Here is a 21,874-nt window from a genome sequence, read left to right on the forward strand (position 1 = left end):
ATCTAGCTTGGAAGCCAGTGAGCAAGTGGGCCAAAGCATGTTAACCATGAAATGAACTTTGCCAAGTTACATCACATTCAAGTGACATTCGTTACCAAATTCAACCTCAAAATAAAATAGTTGTTAATTTGCTCAAGCCATATATTTTTCCCGTTGGGCAGCAAGGAGATCAAACCAGTCAATCCTTAAGGAAATCATCCCTGAATATTAATTGGAAGGACTAGGGCTGAAGCTGAAGCTCCAATACTTAGGCCACCTGATGTGAAGAGCTAACTCACTGGAAGAGAGTTGGCTGGGAAAGATTGAGGCCAGGAGGAGAAGGGGGTGACAGAGGATGAGATGGCTGTATGGCATCATGGATGCCATGGACATGAGTTTGAGCAAACTCCTGGAGATGGTGAAGGACAGGGAAGCTTGGTGTGCTGCAGTGCAAAGAGTCAGACATGCCTTAGTGACTGAACAACAACAATTTATTTTCCCAATGCTTCAAAGATGGCTAAAGGAAGAGAATCAGTGATTTCGGTGGAGAATTACAAAAACCCCCATGTTGTAAAGGAAAGGCTTGTCTGGGGAAGTGCTGAGGGGATGGGTAAGGAGCAGTCACACCTGGGAACTGGAACACAGGCAGCAGTGACCCAGCCAGGTTGTTCTGAGGGCTGTGCTGTGTCGAGCCCTCCAGGCCTGACCAGAGACGAATAAGGGCAGCAGGGAGAACCACCAACACTTCTGAGTGGGAGAATGACTCAGTAATCAGGTGGAAGTCTGAGGAAGCCAACGCAAGTGTTGTTGTTGTTGTTCAGTCGCTCAGACTCTGCAACCCCATGGACTGCTGCATGCCAGGCTTCCCTATCCTTCATCTCCTAGAGCTTCCTCAAACCCATGTCCCTTGAGTTGATGATGCCATCCAACCGTCTCATTCTCTGTCGCCTCCTTCTCCTCCTACCCTCAATCAGGGTCTTTTCCAATGAGTTGGCTCTTCGAATCAGGTGGCCAATGTATTTCACAATAGTACATGTTAAAAAAAAAAGAATTCCCCAAGAGCAGTCCTGTGGGGCTCACTAATGTCACTAATTAATGTCTAATTTGTCCAGGCCCTTCCCGCCGTGCTCCTGAGCCAGCCCCTCATTCTGCACCAACCACGTTATGAAGTGCTGACAACAGGCCTGACGTGTCACACACATTATTTCACTTGATTTTCACAGCAACCATATGGATCAATATTATTTTCCCATTTTTCAGAAGAGAAAATGAAGTTAGCTGGCTCAAGCTTTCCATCAGTAATGAGAAGAGTTGGGATTTGCATCTAGCCTGTAGCCCATTCAATGGCAGGTGAAAATTCTAGGCTATTTCAAGGACCATGGCAGCGGGATTTCCCTATCGTTTAGAATCTGCAGCTGAACTGAAAAACAACTTTGCTGCTGATGTATTTACCTTCCCCATTCAAGGCTCATTGTACATTCACTTGAGGGTAATTGCTACCTGCTGTTTTACCACTAGATGGTAGGCTTACCTCAGAAATACTTGCAAAGTGACCAGCCGGCAGGATCTGAAAAGCCCTTTGCCACGGTTATTTTTACCCCTCCATAATCAGCCTCCAGGCCATGCCCGCAGTCAGCTCTCACACCACCGGGCCTCCTAGCTATCCAGGAGACATTATGTTATGGTCAGGAACACAGACCCGGGAGCCTTGTGAGCGCCTGAGTGCCCATCTGTTGCCACTTCTAACTTCTGAGTTCTGCAGTTTCTCCCAATGTCTCCTACACTTTAATGAGAAGTAAATGAGTTAATACTTATAACGTTCAGGTAGTCGGTGGAACAGTGGGGGTTCTATAGCTCTTATAGCTAGATTCATAGTTTGAATCAACTTCAAATTAGGTTCTCAAGTTTGAATCTAATGTGAAGTCCTGGGGATCTTTCAAATTTGGTCACTGAGCTAAGGAACATTTTCTCTTCTTTAGTATCAGCCTTCACTGCTGTAGCCCAAGTGAATTAATCCCCACAGGGGCACAGAGGGACACAAGCAGAGCTCTCTTGAGGTGGTTTGTAGCATCTCTCGAATTCCAGAGACTGTGTTCATGATGGGTTCAGCATTGGACTTGACACTGGGTTGGACAGGACAGCATCAGTGGGTTTGGAGCATGTTTCAGGAAAAGGCTGTAAAGAGATGTTGTTTTTCAGGTGGCCCTGGGGCTTCCCAGGTGGCACTAGTGGTAAAGAACCTGTCTGCCAATGCAGGAGAGAAAGGAGAAGTGAATTTGATCCCTGGATGGGGAAGATCCCCTGGAGGAGGTCATGGCAGCCCGCTCCAGTATTCTTGTCTGGAGAATCCTATGGACAGAGGAGCCTGGTGGGCTACAGTCCGTAGGGTCACTAAGAGTCGGACGTGACTAAAAAGCGACCTGGCATGCACACACGCATGGGGTACTTATTAATCATTGTATGTGTATGTGCTAAGTCACTTTAGTCATGTCCGACTCTGTGCAACCCTATGAGCTATAGCCCCCGAGGTTCATCTGTCCATGGGATTCTCCAGGCAAGAATACTGGAGTGGGTTGCCATTTCCTTCTCCAGGGGATCTTCCCTACCCAGGAATTGAACCCATGTCTTTTATGTCTCCTGCATTGGCAGGTGGGTTCTTTACCACTAGCACCACCTGGAAATGTGCCTGCTTAATTTGGGTGAAGGGAAATGATAGGTTATTCTTGAGCAGTCATAGCCCAGCTTTTAGAGAACAAACGTAGTTCTGCGAACATAAAGGCACCCCCCAGTCCCCTATGATGGGGGGCACCTAGGCCCTCCTGGTCCCAGCTGTGCCACACAGCCATCTGTCTTGCTTAAGCTGATTCCAGAAATCAGACGAACCTGGAACTTTGAGGTCTGGGCTCAAGCCCATCACATGCCTGACCCTAAGGAGCTGCAGGCAAGTTAATATTAACCTTGAATTATTGAAGCCTGAAGCCAACCAGTTGTGGATGGGGTCAAACGAGGGACAGTTTGATCTTTCTGCAGCTACTGAACCTCTCAGAGGCTAAGAGACCAGCAGTGTGGTTGTTCCCCTGGGTGGGGGCAATTGTGCAGTGAGTCACAGGGAAGGATGGGGACACGGCCTGAAGAAGGGCTTTTTGGGGAATATGGTTATATGCCAGTGACGTTTGTCACAGGGCTGCATTGTCTGTCTTTGTTTTACAGGGTCTGAAGGGGGAAGGAAAATTCTTTCTCCATTTGCTAAGTTTGCTACATAGATCAGGTCTGATAGGAAGTAGAGAGAGCTTCTGAATATGGAGGTGAGCTAGGTAGCAAGAGCTGGGATTATAAAGCTTCCCAAGATCTTGGAGAAATTTGGGTGCTGGGTGCAGACAAGAGTTCAGGATCTCAGATTCTGCTGGGTGTCTGGGGTCACAGGCATGGCTATCCCCATGGGAGACAATGAGGGAGCTGCCATCAACAGCCCATTGATATGAGAGCTGCTGGCATCTTGGAGATGATTTGTATCCTTCAGAAGGTTTATGCTGATTCAGGATCAAACACAGCTTATATATGAGTTAGGTGACAGGGAAGGACAGTTGGTACAGGAGAGGAAGCAGTGGTTTCCTCCCTAAAGACACCTCATTTGTGACTTGGTCTTGCTCAGACACCAGGGGGTCTCACAGCTGCCCCATGATGAGGTGTGTAAAAGTCCTCACACTGTGCTCATAGTACTGAGTACTCAATAAACGGTAGTGTTATCCTTAACAATAATCAGTAACACTTAAAGGACATTTACAATGTGCCAGGCAGTGTTCTAAGGGCTTTGCATGTATTAATTCATAGGGATCAACTTTATCCCCATTTTACAGATAAGGAAACTGAAGCACACAGCAGAAAGTAACTTTTTCCAGATCACACAGCTGGCAAACACAGAGCTGGGATTCAAAGCCAGAAAATCTGGCTCCAGAGTCTACGCTGTTAGACAAAGTGACAAAGTGTTAGTCGCTTAGTCTTGTCTGACTCTTTGTGACCCCATGGATTGTAGCCCGCCAGGCTCCTCTGTCCATAGAATTCTCCAGGCAAGAATACTGGAGTGGGTTGCCATGCCCTCCTCCAGGGGATCTTCCTGACCCAGGGATTGAATCCTGGTTGCCCACATTGCAGGCAGATTTTTTACTGTCTGAGCCACTAGGGAAGCCCGACACTGTTAACTGTTATGCTATTGATTCATATTTCAGAGTAGCTTATGGGAGACCAGAGGAGGAAGAGGTTGCTTCTGGCTGGGGTGACCAAGGAAGTGGGGGACCTGAACTAACAGATGTTAATCTGGCGCTTTCACATAAATTTAATTCTATTTCCTGCTTTCAATCCCAGTCCGTGAGTCTGAGGTTGAGCCTACAAGTCTTGCTCCTATGTGGATGGAGCTAGGGTGTTCAGCTGAGGCCCCGGACCTGCTGAACCCAGAGCCAGTGGGCCAGTTAATGAAGGACTCCTAGAGATCAGGGACTCCGGAAGACTCAGCGAGGGCCTTTGAGGCTCGCTGGCTGACTTTTGTCCCCACTTGCAACCAAAACATGATGTTTCCATGTCTCTGCCTGTACTTGCTATTCCTTCTTCCTCAAATTTTCCCTTTTTTTTTTTTTAGTTTTTAAAATTAAACTTAAAAAAATTTTTTTGAGATAATTGTAGATTCACATGCATGCTTCCTGGAATATTCTTATCACTCCTACTTGTCCTTATGATCCAGTTGATGTGTCTTCCCAACCACGAAGGCCTCCCCAATGCTGTCAGGCAGAGCTGGCACTCTGTGTGTGTGTGTGTGTGTGAGTGAGTGAGTGTGTGTGAAACATGTCACACTGTATTCCAGTTGGTCCATTATGGCTTTGCAGGATTTGGAGTTCCTTGAGGCCAGGAACCCTGTTGTATTCATTCTTGAAACTCAGCCCACCAGAGCCTGACATGTGACGATATTTGTTGTAGAATTAGAGAATAGATGAAGAAGCAAGCATAGATGCTGTCAGCATCTTCCCTTTACATTTCTACCCAGCCTCTCCCTCCTCTCTCCTTTCGATCATCTGTCTTACTGGAAGAGCACAGCCAGTTTAATGCAAAGGTCAGGATAACTTTGGTTCGTGAACTGTTGACTGATGTTCACATTTCTGAATGTGCAATGACCTCAGCAGACCTAGGGCCAAACTCCACGTAAACACATTGGGTTATGTAGGGACAATCAGCTTCGTGAGGTGGTAGCTTTATTAAAGTCCTTAGATTCTGATCAGCCCCAGCCACTTTCCCATAAACACCACCACTGACTCCCACTGGAGCCCAGCCCTGTGGTTGTTGAGTGAGCTGCCCCAGGCCCCAGTGGGCTAACTAGCCTGCGATGTCACTACGGATAAGAGGAGGCCCTAGAGTCTCTGAGAGCAGATGCTAGAATCTGCCTTCTCCTTCCCTCTTCATACACTGATTTTGCATGGTCTCCTTCCCTGAAAGTCTCTTGCCTGTGTTCAGGGCTCATTCCTTGAACAAAGCGTATTCAGGACAGGCATATTCAAGTTGCATGAACAGGCTGCCTGGCTATTCTTATATTTTTCATGGAGGTGACAGCAAGTGTTTAATGTGTTTCAAAAATATTTGATCTGTGAATTGATAAAGAAAACGGGGTATATGCATGCAATGGAATATTACTCAGCCATAAAAAAAACCATTTGCAGCAACATGGATGCAACTAGAGATTATCATACTAAGTGAAGTAAATAAGAAAAAGACAAATATCGTATGATATCACTTAAATGTGGAATCTAAAAAAATGATACAAACAAACATATTTACAAAAGGGAAAAAGACTCCCAGACATGAAAAACAAACTTGTGATTGACTACCAAAGGGGAAAGTTGGAGGAGGGATAAATTAGGAGTTTGGGATTAACATATACACACTACTATATATAAAATGGTGGCTTAGATGATAATGAATCTGCCTGCAATGTGGAAGACCCAGGTTCAATCCCTGGGTCAGGAAGATCCCCTGGAGGAGGGCATGGCAACCTACTCCAGTATTCTTGCCTGGAGAATCCCATAGACAGAGGAGCCTGGTGGGCTACAGTCCACAGAGTTGTGAAGAGTCAGACATGACTGAGTGACTAATGTATATAAAATAGATAACCAATAAAGACCTACTGTATAGCACTATATTCAATATTTTGTAATAACCTATAAGGGAAAAGAATCTGAAAATGAATATTATACATAATATAAAAGGATATTATATATATGTGTGCTGCTGTTGCTGCTTCTTAGTCACTTTGCTCGTGTCAGACTCTGTGCAACCCTATGGACTGTAGCCCACCAGGCTCCTCTGTCCATGGAATTCTCCAGGCAAGAGTACTGGAGTGAGTTGCCAAGCTTTCCCCCAGGGGATCTTCCCAACTCAGGGATCAAACCCAGGTCTCTTGCATTGCAGGCAAATTCTTTACCACTGAGCTACCAGGGAAGCTATATATATATATATATATATATATATATATATGCCATATTCCAATATATATTGGATATTCAGATATATATATGAATCACTCTGTTGAAACTAACACCTGAAACTAACACAACATTATAAATCAACTATACTCTAATAAAAAATCTGGGGACTTCCCAGATGGTGGGCCAATGGTTAAGACTCTGCACTCCCAATGCAGGAAACCCAGGTTGGATCCCTGGTCAGGGAACTAGATCCTGCATACCATAACCAAGACCCAACTGAGTCCACACACACACAAAAAAATCCATAAGCTGCTGAATCTAATTCCTAGAACCATGGGTTGACTATCATTTAACTACTCGACTACAATGGATCCCACTGTCCCAGCCCCCAACTCCCAGTTATTTCCACTAAGGATTGACTGTATGATTCTTGATGGTTTAAGGCCTAAGGCATGGAAAACAAAGTGGAAGAGAAGGCAGAAATAGAAACAGAAAACAGTTATGTTCCCCCAGTAGCTGAAACAATCTTAGGTTTCATTTTAAAAATTAGAATGTAATTTTTACACAATAAAACAAACTCATTTTAAGTGTACAGCCTGATGAATTTTGGCATAACTGGTATAACCACTGCCAGTGTCAAGATACTGAACATTTTCATTGCCACAGAAAATATCCTTGTTTCTTTCCAGTCAGTGGCTTCCCACCCACAGCAGAGATCACTGTTCTGATTCCTATCACTATAACTTAGTTCTACCTGTCCTAGAACTTTACATTATTGAAGTCAATTAGATAGTTATTTATGTATGGATAGGTCCTTTTACTCAACAAATGCTATAGAGATACATTTCTGTTGTTACTTGTACGAGTGAAAGTGAAGTCGCTCAGTCGTGTCCCACTCTTTGCGACCCCATGGACTGCTTCTTAGTCACTTCAGTGGTGTCAGACTCTGTGCAAACTCTATGAATTGTAGCCCACCAGGCTCCTCCATCCATGGGATTCTCCAGGCAAGAATACTGGAGTGGGTTGCCATTTCCTTCTCCAGGGGATCTTCCCGACCCAGGGATTGAACCCAGGTCTCCCGCATTGCAGGCAGATGCTTTTAACCTCTGAGCCGACAGGGAAGCCTTGTATGAGTAGTTTATTTCTTTTTTTAACTGTTGAGTATTGCTCTATGGAAGAGAGTGAGATGGTTGGATAGCATCACTGATTCAATGGACATGAGCTTGGGCAAACTCTGGGATATAGTGAGGGACAGGGAGGCCTGGCATGCTGAGCCCATGGGGTCGCAAAGAGTCGGACATGACTTAGCGACTGAACAACAACATCATTGCTCTATTATATTAATATAACACAAATATGTTTCTCCATTCACCTGTTGGTAGGCATTCAAGTTGCTCCCAGTTTGGGGGGTTATTATGAAAGTTTATTATGAAGCTTGGAGAAGCATTTCATAATTTCTGTGAAATTTCTTTTACAATTCTTTTTGTGAATGTGTTTTTTTTTTGTCTTGGATAGATGCCCAGGAGTAAAGTTGCTGAGTAACAGAGTGAGAACATTTTTAACTTTGTAAGAAAAGTTCTCCAGAACTTTGAAATAATTGTGCCATCTCACACTCCCAACCATCAGAGTACTCCCACCATTCTCGGAGTAGGAGAATTTGGTTAGCACCTAGGCTTCATTGTATTATCTCATAGTCGCTACTTAGAGAAACAGGTCAAAGAACCTTAACATTGGTTCTTATAGATTTCGGAGAGTGGTCTGTCCCCATGAAATGCCTCATTCTTGTGTATCCTTGATAGGAAAAAGATTTTCCATTCCTTGGGAACTTAGACCCGGCGTGCAAACTTAGGAAGGATGCTTGAGGATTGGTGAAGGGGGACGGCACTATAGCTCAGCCCACCATGCAGGATCAAACCCAGCTATCAATCTGATGACAGATGTTCAAGCCAGATCACCCTCATCTCCAAGAGTGGCTTTGTAACAAGTCACTATCCCAGGCCTAAGTAATCAGAGAATTTATTTGCAGTCTGTTAGCTAATTGTTCCCATACTGAGCACAGATCTTAACTAAATGCCAAAGTGACATTTACATTTCTGGTCTCCATTATGAAACAGCTGATAAATTACCATGCTCATATCCTGCCAGTAGAGTTTAATTTGCTTAAGATTGCAGCTGATTTCTGAGATCCCTAAACAAGATAGGATAAATATCCCAGGATATGATGGAAAAGTTAGAGAAGACACAGATTTGCAGCCAGGACAAGGACATTACACTCCAGCTGCAGGACATTTAGCAAGTCACGTCACTTCTCTCGGCTTCAGGTCCCTCAAAAGCAAAGTGGAAACAATTCCTATTTCTATCCACCTACCTGCTAGGGTGAGTATGAGATTCAAATCAGATGCAGACTGCATTCAAATCTTGGCTCTGCCACATTCTACCAAAAGTTTGACTGTGTTACTTATTTAATTTCCCAAATCTGGGGTTTCACCTCTGTTAAATGAAGATCATAAATGAATGCTTTGTGTGTGTGTTAGTAGCTCAGTTGTGTTCAACTCTGTGTGACCCCATGGACTATATAGCTCACCAGGCTCCTCTGTCCATGGGGCTTCTCCAGGCAAGAATACTGGAGTGCCATTCCCTCCTCCAGGGGACCTTCCTGACCTAGGGACTGAACCTGGGTCTCCCAGATTGCAGGTAGATTCTTTACTGTCTGAACCACCAGGGAAGCCCAAGTGAATTCCTTGCACAGTTATAAGAATTAAGTAATGTACATAACGTGCCTACTGGTAATGATAGCCTCAATTTTAAGCAGACTACTTGAGTTATACATCAACCAGATGGCAGTTTTCTCAATCAAATGGCAGATTTACTCACTTGCCAACCAACCTTTGTTGAACCAGGCACCATGTCCTGCTGATAAAGCTCACACAGTGATAGCAACACTGCCTGGGGGGTGTTTTGCAACCCAAATTTCAACTGTTTTTCTTGTTTTTATTCTTCATTGGCCCAAATGTAAAACACATCTTTCCTCTTTCAGTAAGGTCATTTCCTCTTTTCTCCTATCATGTACTAATAATTAGGGTGGTCTGTTATCATTTATTCAAGTAAAAGGATTTATTCTAGCCCCTACCCATATTTCTCCTCTTTTATTTTCCCGCACTTCTTGTATAGAATGGCTTCTGACAGTTATACTTTTCTTAAATTCACACTTAATCATTTTGTGTAAGTGCAAACATGTGACCAAATTGCCTGTCCTAATTTGTTCATGTGTGAATATCTACATATTGAAACACATTTTTTAAAAACCATATGTTTTTACTATATTTTCACCTTTGTATTATATTAATAGTTATGACATTATATGAATTTTCGTAATAATGTGCATAACTGATTTTATTGTCAATGAATTTAATTTTAGAGTGGTAGAGGGGACAAAAGGCTTCCCAGATGGTGCTAGTGGTAAAGAAACTGCATGTAAGATGTAAGAGATGCAGGCTTGATCCCTGGGTTGGGAAGATACCCTGGAAGAGGGCATGGCAACCCACTCCAGTGTTCTTGTCTGGAGAATCCCATGGATGTAGGAGCCTGGTGGGCTACAGTCCATACGGTCGCAGAGTCGGACATGACTGAAGCGTCTTAGCACAGCATGACGCAAAGGGGACAAAAGCTAAGGATACATAGTACAAAGAGGGTGTTGGGTCTGATGGTGTTGAGAACGATTCTTGTGGGTGAATTGGAGCGGCATCTTTCCATTCCTTTGGCTCCTCTTTTTGCTAGTACCACTCTTGTTAGAGCACGGGCTGTTGAATGTAAACCTGCAGTAGAGGATGGGGTCTCCTTGGGACCCTCCTTTGTCTGTGAGTGCTGTATCTGTATGCCATCTGCTCCCCTGTCTTTCCACTAGATGCCAGCAATGTCCCAGGAGACTGCCTGGCTGTGCTGGGCCTCCCTGATGGTAATGGTTCTGGTTTAGTCGCTAAGTCATGTTCAATTTTTGTGACCCCGTGGACTGTAGCCTGCCAGACTCCTCTGTCCTTGGGATTGCCCAGGCAAGAATACTGGAGTGGGTTGCCATTTCCTTCTCCAGGAGATCTTCCTGACCCAGGGATCGAACCCACGTCTCCTGTGTCTTCTGCATTGCAGGTGGATTCTTTACCCACTGAGTCATCAGGGAACACCTGGGAATTTTCAAAACAACAAAACAGAAGTTGCTCCAGCTCCAAGCATACAGCAGTGCTCCTGGAGTTGGAAGGTTGCTGATGGTATCTTAAGTGCATGGTTTCCTACCTGCTCTGGTGTCAGAACAACAAAAGGGTCAAGTTTAGGCACACAGCAACGTATCGGGTGAGATCCATGGCATAACCATGGATGAGATCTCAGCTCCTGTGCTGATGCCCTTGCTGACCCACTCACTCACCCACTGACCCACCCACCCACCGAGTACATCTGCTGGAGACTGACCATAAATATTTACCTTTCATTAAATATGTCATCACTGCCGTTCACCCAGAGTCTCAAGAGTACCAGCACAGAAGCCAGGGGGGCTGGAGCTCAAGGCGGCCAAGAGTGAACCTGTGATTTTTCCACCCCCTGGAAAACAGTGCTCTGCATTCTGCCCTGGTCCAGGAGCCTAGGCTAAGGCTCTGCCTGTGCTGACAACTATCTAGCTCTTAGATTTTGCTGAACAGAATTGAAAATGAATGAGAGCCCTCTCAAAGGAAAACTATGTCTTGTCTGGATGATTTTATAAAGCTGAATTTTCGGTTAATTTGCTTTCAGCCAATAGGTTTTTGTGAATTTCCTTTTGGCAAGCTGGTTTTGCTTCTGGGTTCCTAACAGTTTTCCTATTCCCTGAAAAATCTCCTTGCTTCCCCTCAACCTAACCATCCCCCGACCCCTTATGCCACCACCAGACATGAGCTGTATCTGGAAATACGCATTCCTTGTTCTTCTCCAGGGACACCCCTTCCGGCCTGAGGAGGAAGCATTTCATTGTCAGACTAGCTGTCTGGGACTGTGACTGGGGCTGTCCCTGGTGTCATCCTGGTGAGGCTGGACCAAAGATTTGGCTTCAGTTCTGATTGGCTGGGACTTGTATCATAATATCTATCAAATATTTTGAGTATCATCTCTGGCAACCATTATGTGGCTAGCACATCCGTTTTAAAGAGAGATAATCCCTGATGTTGGTAAAGGGATACTGTGTCCAGAAGCTTCCTACATTTTGCTCTCGTCAGCCTATGAGAGCCTTAGGGCAAACCCCATGTCTGTATTTTCCTTGTTTGCATCTCTAATGACTGACCTGTGTCAGACACACAGAGGCCTAGTGGTTAAAAGCGAACGAGGACAGGTCTGGATTCAGAGCCCGCGAGATATGTGACGCTGGTGAGTCCTTCCACCTCTCGGAGGTGTCTGTCCACTGGGGAAAATGACAACAGCCTTCTGTCTCATCAGGATGCAGGGAGGAAGGGGTGTCAAGGGCTTTGAACAGAGTGTGACACGTAGTGAGCACCCAGGAAGTGCTAAGGATCGCTGATGAATGAATGAGAGAGAGCTGGTTTGATCCTCACAGCAATCCCACCAGTTCGGCATTATTATATGCAGATAACCCACATGTCCCTTGGGCCTCCATGCCCTTTGGGGAGGCGCTAGTGGTAAAGAACCCACTTGCCAATGCAGGAGATGTGAGAGATGAGGGTTCGATCCCTGGGTTGGGAAGATCTCCTGGAGAAGGGCATGGCAACCCACTCCAGTATCCTTGCCCGGAAAATTCCACAGACAGAGGAGCCTGGCAGGTTACAGTCCACAGAGTCACAAAAAGTCAGACATGACTGAAGCAGCTTAGTACACACAGGCCCTTTGGAGATTTAAGTGAAATGTACTTACACGTCAATTCCAGGACTGAGTGAGCCTGATTTCTCCATAGAAATCCTTGCTTCTTACCCTTATGTTCTTACTGTTTTCTCTTCCTGACCCTCTTGATTCTCCTCCAAGAACCTCATATCAGATCCATATTTCCACAAGAATCCAACCATACTTAGCCTTTTCTGAAGTGGGTCATTTTACTGAAATTTTTACAGCAGGTAAATAGCACCCATTCATCTCCCCTGCCCCCACCGCCCCCAACAAGTCTCCACCATGCTCTCTGGACTTTTTGGGCTCTAATACTTTCTCCATTTGACCTTCTGCCTGACCCCACAGCCCTGGAAAGTGCTGTCCAGTTCTGGTTCTCTGGCTGTGCCATTTCTCATGAGGAGAGGTCTTGCTGGGCCAATTTGCTACTCCTCAGCCTTCCTCTCCCCAGTGTCTTACCTTCCACCCAGAATTCTGGTCAAAAACATCCTCAATATCAAGTACATCTTGTTTTGAGAAAAAGATTTCTAGCTTGTTTCAAATCATGCAGACAATCTCCTCATGCAGAGCTTAGTGAGAAGAAAGTATCTGGCTTTATCGTGTCTGTTTGTTAGTTTTTAACTTTTTATTGAAGTATAGTTGATTTATTGGGTTGGCCAAAAAGTTTGTTCAAGTTTTTCCATAAGATCTTATGAATCTTTTGGCCAACCCAATAAAGTGTTGTATTAGTTTCTGCTGTACAGCAATATGAGTAAGTTACACATATAGATCTATCCATTCTTTTTAGATTCTTCATGCATACAGGTCATTACAGAGTACTGGATAGAGTTCCCTGTGCTACACAGTAGATCCAGTCAGTTATCCATTTTATAGTATATACGTGTGTGTGTGCTCAGTCGCTTCAGTTGTGTCCAACTCTTTGCAACCCTATGGACTGAAGCCCACCAGGTTCCTCTGTCCATGGGATTCCCCAGAAAAGAATACCAGAGTGAGTAGCCATGCCCTCCTCCAGCTTCCTGATCTAGGGACTGAACCCATGTCTCCTGGGTCTCCTGCACTGCAGGTGGATTCTTTACCGCTGAGCCACCGGGGAAGCCCTTGTAATATATATAGTAATGTGTATATGTCATCTCCAATTTATCAATTTATCCCTGCCCCACACTCTCTCCACCACCCCTGCCCCGGGTGGGTAAGTTTGTTTTCTACATCTGTGATGCTATTTCTGTGTTGTAAATAAGTTCATTCATACCATTATTTTAGATTCCACGTATAAATGATATCATATGATATTGGTCTTTCTCAGTATCTGTTTACTTATGGCATCCAGCTTGTCAACCCATTCCTCCACAGAGGTTGCTGATATGAAGAGGGTCCCTTTCACTGCTGGCTAAGCCGACCTCATTCCCCACTGGCTTGATCCATCCCAATGAAGCAGCCATCCCAGGAGGATCAAAAGTGGAAGCATAGAGGTGAAAGGTGGCCTGGATGGTGGGCAGAATTCTCAGCCACATCTGCTGCTCGTCTTGTCTCCCCATGGGGAACCCAAGTAGGTAGAGTGGCATGTTCTCTCTTCCCCACTTCTAAGGTTTTCTGTATTTTGTAGAGAAGAGAAATGGTACATTTTCAAGTTGTTTTGCTCTAGGCTCGGACGGTCCCTCACTCTGGCTTATTTTCCACCTGGAACTTGGGAAGGCTCCTGAAGGCAGGCAGTCAGTCACAAGGAGCCCATCTTACTGCAACTAAAACCAATGGGTAGACATTTCCATCTCAGAGTTTTGAGCAATTCTTTGCTTTTCTGGAATCCACCCACCTCTACCGGGGCTAGGTAGTGAGGCTGGGTGGTGGGTGGGCCTATTTGAATGGTCACATGCAGACTGAGGGCTCTCCCGGCCAGAGTTGAACAACCTGGGTAGACACCAGGTCAGAAAGACTTTGAGGAGGAGAGGGAAGACAACATAAGGAAAGCCTACTGGGACCCCCAGAACTCAGTCTCTGGAGACTGAGCCCTGCAGGCCACCAGCTGTTGAGTCTTCCCTGGCTCCTCTGGTCTCCACTTATTCTCATACTGACAACTTCTCCTTTCTTCTAGTCTCTGGTGAAGACTGAACCACTTCCAGAAGCTCACACCCCACTAGATCTTGCTCCAGTAGGCCCAATTTTCCAAGGTGATCTCTCGTACCATGGCTTACTCTTTTAGCTCGTTCATGAAAATCTTCTCTTCTTTCTAGTATTGCTTCTGTTCTGCATTTTCTCCTTTTCTGAAGTTGGGTCTGGGTGAGGAGGCTGCTCTCGCTCTTTGCCCCATGAAGTCATAGGCCAGTTAGTGGTGAGGTAGAGGGGAGCTTTCCAGGATCTTCCCCAGCCTCGCTGACTTGCAGAAGTCTGCTCTGTATCAGCACAGATCTCTTGTGATTACAACCCTAACCTGTGTCCCCCTTCTCTGCCATTGGACATACCTCAGTAGAAACATTTGAGAAGCACTGGCTCTGGACAAAGGGGCTCAACTGGGCTGCTTTTCTCCTAAGCCTTAGGCTAGAAGCCTGAACAAGCCTTTGGGGCTCACACATGGTTTACCTCACCAGGAAACTTCACAGACATGTGGGTTCCAAAGCCTCAGATCATAACAAGGTATTTGCTCACCTGGGGCTCTGTCCCTATAAATCCCTTGGAGACTTGAGCCTTGTGGGAAGGTTACAGCCATAACCAGCAGCCAACAGAATGCTCTCTCTGCTAGTCACAAGCCAAGGAACCCATGACAAGTTACCCAAGTTCTCTGAGCCTTGATTGATTTATCTGTAATAGGAGAGCTGCTGCTGCTGCTGCTGCTGCTAAGTTGCTTCAGTCGTGTCCGACTCTGTGTGACCCCATAGACGGCAGCCCACCAGGCTCCCCCATCCCTGGGATTCTCCAGGCAAGAATACTGGAGTGGGTTTCCATTTCCTTCTCCAATGCATAAAAGTAAAAAGTGAAAGTGAAGTCGCTCAGTCGTGTCTGACCCTCAGTGATCCCATGGACTGCAGCCTACCAGGCTCCTCTGTCCATGGGATTTTCCAGGCAAGAGTACTGGAGTGGGGTGCCATTGCCTCCTCCAAATAGGAGAGCTATAGTTTGTATTTTATGAAGGACTTTGATGAAAATTAAATAGGATAATGTGTGTGGGAACCTAATATGATGCTTGCAATGTGGTGGGTCTTCTGGATTGGCTTCTTGTTCATCCCTTGTTAGACGTCATACTGCATTGTAGGCAGCAGGGCAATGCCTCATGCTCCCAACTTCTCCTACATGTTCCCTTCCCTTTCATCATCAGAGTCTGTCTGACCTGAGTCCTATCCCCTCACTGCTCTCTTCTCAGGACTGATGAAATAAGTCAAGCTAGGGTGGGATGAAATTCAATAGACATCACTATCATGCGTTATTTGATCAGACACTGTAGGCTGCACACACCAAATTGATCCTCACACCTCCCCCACTCCCAACTTCTTTCTTGCTAGTAGAATCTGATTTTTTTCCAGGTGTATACACTCTTCCATGTAGCAGTGTCCCCAGAAAACTCCATCCAATTTCCAACTCAAGAGTAAAAGCTGATGGGAAGTCCATTCTCTAAGCCAGTTCTTAGTTTGGAAGTGAGCATATAACCCTGTTTCTGTCAAGGATGGGGAGGGAATGTTTGCTCTGGGAGCTTTCGATAAAGGTTTCCTCATTTTTTTCAGAGTTGCCACTGGAGGCTGCCATGTCTGTGAGTGTTGCATACAGTTTCTGTGCGTGCTTGTCACCTTGAGGAGGGTCATGCATCTGTGAGTAATAGCATGCCTGTCATCTTGAGGAGGGTCAACCCAGCTTGTGAGCCAACATGCTGAGGCTGGCAGAGGACAAAGACAGAGAGACCCTGGGACATTGCTGATGTCCTCGAGCTGTGTCATTCATCAGCCCTGAGACATTCTAACTTCTTGTTATGGGAAGATAACAAAATGTCCATTAGTTTTAGATTTATTTCTGTTACTTTAGCTGAGACATTCTCAGTGATACAGTAAGATACCAGGTATGGGTGTGGAAGATGGAGAGAGGAACATGGCAGAATGTTAATTCCCAGGGAGTGTAAAATCTACCAGGAAAGGCAGTATATGTGTGTGTGTGTGTGTGTGTGTGTGTGTGCGCACGCGCGCACTTAGTTGCTCAGTAGTCTCCTACTCTGTGACCCCATGGACTGTAGTCAGCTAGGTTCCTCTGTCCATGGGGATTATCCAGGCAAAAATACTGGAGTGGATTGCCATGCCCTCCTCCAGGGCATCTTCCCAACCCAGGGACTGAACCCAGGTCTCCCACATTGCAGGCAGATTCTTTACTGTCTGAGCTACCAGGGAAGCCCATGGACACTGGAGTGGGTAGCCTATCCCTTCTCCAGGGGATCTTCCCAACCCAGGAGTCAAACCAAGGTCTCCTGCATTGCAGGTGGATTCTTTACCAGCTGAACTATCAGAGAAGTCCCAGGGAAGGCAGAGGAGGACACAAAAATTTCTGAGAAGGGCTTAAATAAAGGCATGGGAAACAGAGTGGGAAGAGAAAGGAGGGCTGGTTGTAATTCAACCACAAAACAATCTGTAAATCCACAGTCCTCTTTCTCAAAGTGAGACAGCTTGGCTTGTTTTTCTGACTAGCTAAGCAATGGCCTGATAACATGAATCTTTAAGTGTTTTTATTTGTTTGTTTTTTCGCTGTGCTGGGTCTCCGTTGCTGCATGAGGGCTTTCTCTAGTTGTGGTGAGTGGGGCTCCTCTCTAGTTGCACTGCACGGGCTTCTCATTGCGGTGGCTTCTCTTGTTGTGGAGCACAGGCTCTAGGGTGCATGGGCTTCAGGAGCTGTGGTGTGTGGGCTTAGTTGCTCTTCAGACCGTGGGATCCTAGTTCTCAGACCAGGGATTGAACCTGTGTCCTCTGGATTGGCAGGCAGATTCCTAACCACTAGACCACCAGGGAAGTTCCGGTATTTAAGCTCTTAAACAGGCAGGTGGTCAGCGGTGGGGCAGGTGGAGCAGGATGAAGGTAAGACAAACTTTTCTAGAGGGGTTTTTCTAGCCAGTTCTTGCCAGGCAGAACCCACTCCATGCTCTCAAAGACCTTCCCTGACCCCAAGACCTAGGTCTTCTCTTCCTGGTTCAGTTTTATCCTGGTGCAGGTAAAGCAGGAAGAGCAGGAAGAATAGTGGCCTTGGAGCCTAGACCCAGTTCCAACAAAGGGCTTTGTTGCTAGAAACATGAGGCTCAAGGGACATTGCCTGTTTTCTTCCAGCAGCCTGACTCTGCCTCAGGCCTTCCCCGGCTCCTCTTATCTTGCCCACTACCATCACTCCAGCTTTCCACCCATCACAGGCGGTGGTGGCTGTGGTCTAGGAAGTTCAATAGAAGAGACAGACAGCAGGAAACCAAGGTGTGAGATTTCTGAATGCTGAGGGCATGGTAAAGTGGGGCTCTGGCCAGCTTCCTGTTCCCTCTGTCCTGGAATGCTGAGTGCTGGAATTGAGTGGTGGCCAGCAAAACAAGAACTGGAAGAAAGAGCCCAGGGTTTCAAATTCTGGTGCTACCCAAGGACCGAGTCTGGCAACAGGGTAACACATGGGCTACAACTTGGGCTGGTCCAGCTGTATTGAGTTCTAGGTCCACCTCTTCCCAGCCATACTGTTTTTGCTGACCTACTGAAGCTCTCTGTGCTCCCATTTCCTCATCTGTGTAAGGCTTTACTGATTAGCAGTTACTTAAACTTAAAGGGTGTCAACTGAAAAAAGATGTCCAATGTGAGAGTTGCGAGTTAAGTTTTATTTGGAGCAAAATGAGGACTGCAGCCCAGGAGACAGCATCTCAGATAGCTCTGAGAGACTGCTCCAAAGAGGTGGTGGTAGGAGGTCAATATATAAAATTTGGTGAAGGGGGAGTTCAGTGCAATCAAGCACTTATTTTATGAAAGGTTTTCTGCTACTCATGAGAAGCTGATGCCACCATGCAAGGATATACTGCTTTTCCAGATATGAAGAGATGCAAGGATTGGGGTCATGAAATCAGTGAGAATATTTAACTATGTAAAGACCTGTTCCATCAGCTTCCCTGAAGCACAGACTGCCTCACGCTCCACCCTGAGCTGTCTTCAGGGTGGGTTGAAGGTCAACAGCTGAGGCAGCACAGGGTTCAGTCTCCACAGAGGTAGATGGCAAATGCCCTTGGCGAGTGCCAATTTGTAGTTGACAAGGGCTAGAAGGATTCAATAAATGAAAAAAATGTGTATACAAGGTTATAAGGGTGCCTGGCCCTGAGCTGAAGTGCAACCAATGTTAACCACTGTTGTTCTAGAAAACTGCAAACCTATAGGCCTGGAGGGAGGCGATTATTCTGTGGCATTAAAATGATCAGGTAATTGAGAACTTAACCTTTCAAACAATGAATGTCTTCTTTATGTTCCAAGATTCCTTTTCAAAAGGGATGTCTGTAATCATTGTCTCTACTTTCTTTTAGTTTCCAGTCAGGCTTTGGTTTCTTGCCTTAACGATTGGATCCAAGCTTGAATTCTCAGGTCTCCTCTTGAGCTGTCAGTGCCATTAAGGTGGTGGTGGTTTAGTCGCTCAGCCCTGTCCGACTTTTGTGACCCTGGGGACTGTAACCCACCAGGCTCCTCTGTCCATGGGATTTCCTAGGTAAAAACACTGAGGTGCTCTGCTGTTTCCTTCTCCAGGAGATCTGCCTGACCCAGGGATTGAACCTGTATCTCCTGCATTGCAGGTTGCCTCCTGCCTTGTGGGTAGATTCTTTACTGACTGAGCCACCAGGGAAGCTGGCATTAAGCTAGGAGGTCACTATTTCTTTTAATTCTTTCTTCCTTTGGCCTTTAGGACATAATTATATCACATATTTCCTCTTATCTCTTGCTGGTTCATCCCCATTTTCCTGGCTTTTTCATGTTGAAGCATCCCAGGACTCAACCTCACAAATTTCTTAATCCCAGAGATGGAAACTCCATGTTTCTAGCTTCTCAGGCCACTTTCATCAGGTCTCTTCCAACACTCAGTCCAAACAAGAGGAAGTGACCACTGAACCATGCTCACACACCCTCTAGATCTGTGGGGACTTTTTGTGGCTCTTCATTCTGATAGTGCTTCATCTGGCTACAGTGCTAAAGGAGAAATAGCTAGGAATTATGACAACGTGTGAAGAAAGAGTCAACTAAACCAAAGACAATGAGATCAACATCACAAAGTTCAGTTCAGTTCAGTCACTCAGTCGTGTCTGACTCCTTGCGACCCCGCAAACTGCAGCACGCCAGGCCTCCCTGTCCATCACCAACTGCCGGAGTCCACCCAAACCCATGTCCATTGAGTCGGTGATGCCATCCAACAATTTCATCCTCTGTCGTCCCCTTCTCCTCCTGCCCTCAATCTTTCCCAGCATCAGGGTCTTTTCAAATGAGTCAGTTCTTCGCATCAGGTGACCCAAGTATTGGAGTTTCAGCTTCAACATCAGTCTTTCCAACGAACACCCAAGACTGATCTGCTTTAAGATGGACTGGTTGGATCTCCTTGCAGTCCAATGGACTCTCAAGAGTCTTCTCCAACACCACAGTTCAAAAGATCAATTCTTTGGTGCTCAGCTTTCTTTAGAGTCCAACTCTCACATCCATACATGACTACTGGAAAAACTATAGCCTTGACTAGACAGATCTTTGTGGACAAAGTAACATCACAAAAAGGCATGTTTAATCTCCATTCTTCTCCCACCTTTTCTACTTCTTTTTCTGTTTCATATTTGTCCATATAGTCAAAGCTATGGTTTTTCCAGTAGTCATGTACAGATGTGAGAGGTGGATCATAAAGAAGGCTGAGCACCAAAGAATTGATACTTTCGAATTGTGATGCTGGAGAAGACTCTTGAGAGTCCACTGGACAACAAGGAGATCAAACCAGTAAATCCTAAAGGAAATCAACCCTGAATATTCATTGGAAGGACTGATGCTAAAGCTGAAGTTCCTATACTTTGGCCACCTGATGCAAAGAGCTGACTGATTGAAAAAGATCTTGATGCTGGGAAAGATTGTGGGTGAGAAGAGAAGGGGACAACAGAGGATGAGATAGTTGATTGCTCACTGACTCAATGGACATGAGTTTGAGCAAACAAGTGGAGGACAGAGGAGCCTGCATGTTGCAGTCCATGGGGTCACAAAGAGTTGGACGTGACTTAGTGACTGAACAACAACAATCTGTCCTTTCCTGTCCTGTGGATGGACACCTTACATAGGCACTGTGAGCTCATCTCTGAATCCCTACAACACTCTCACGTGCTGCCTTGAGCAGAACAGTGTCTGCTGAATAAATAGGTGGAGAATTTTCTTCAAGGATCCATTCTTACCTAGGGAATCCAGCCTGAAAGTTTTATTTTGGTGGGAATAAAAAAAGAGGTTTGGGTAGAACGACTAAACCACATTGGTCATCTTTCAAGAAGGCATACATGGTGGCTTGGTGGTAAAGAATCCGTTTGCCAGGGCAGATGACATGTGTTCAATCTCTGGTCTGGGAAGATCCCACATGCCACGGAGCAACTAAGCCCATGAGCCACAACTACTGAGGCTGTGCTCTAGAGCCCTGGAGCAGCAACCCCTGAGTCCACATGTTCTAGAGCCTATGCTCCATAACAAGAGAAATCTGTGCACCAAAACTAGAGAGGAGCCCCTCCTTGCCAAAACTAGAGGAAAAAAAAAATCCCGTACAGCAACAAAGACCCAGCACAGCCAAAAATAAAATAATAATTTTTTTTTTTAAAAAAGAAGGCATACCTGTGAAATGGAAAGGAGATTTAAGAAGGAAGACATATGGCTTCTCTTCCTGACTCTCTCAGTTTCCACATTCTGGAAAATAACCCCGAAGTTCCCTGCCTTTATTTTTGTTTATCATGAAAAATGAGACTGAGTTTAAGTGGGTCGGGACCTCACATACCAAGAAAATGGGGAATCAGAAATGCTTGGCATCTGAGGGGAGCGGGGCGGTGGAGGGGTAGAGTAAGAGATCTAATGCTTACCTTGTTTTTCTTTTTCATTATGAAAATCACAAAGTCAGATAAAAATCCTTGCTTCTGTTTTCCCAAAGAGGATTTATGGCTGCTTGCTTGAGCTCTGCAGAGAGAAATAAGTTTTATAAACTGATACAATGCCCACTACTCTATATGAAAATGAATTTAAGGACCAACCAGGACAGGTCCCAACCTGCACAGAGCCCAGTGAATGAATAGAACCACATTATAAGGTTCTCCAGAGAGTGGGGTAAAAGGAACCGATTGTCTTCCTAAAATATACCAGCAAGAATGCAAGCCTTAATTAACAAAGCCCAAGGTTGATTTTTCTTGCTGCCTTTTTCTCTGAGAGACAAATCATAAGAAATGAATGAGGCTGAAAACAAATGAGAACCATATTTGGAAAGCAAAGCATAGTCTAACTCTTGGCTGAGCTGGTTGCAAAGAGCTAAAGTTCTTTAATCATCTCACTGGAGATGTAGCCAAAAAATGCAATTTGAAACACACACATACACACACGCACACACACACATTT

Source organism: Bubalus bubalis, chromosome 6 (assembly GCF_019923935.1).
Source record: "Bubalus bubalis isolate 160015118507 breed Murrah chromosome 6, NDDB_SH_1, whole genome shotgun sequence".
NCBI classification, from domain to species: Eukaryota; Metazoa; Chordata; class Mammalia; order Artiodactyla; family Bovidae; genus Bubalus; species Bubalus bubalis.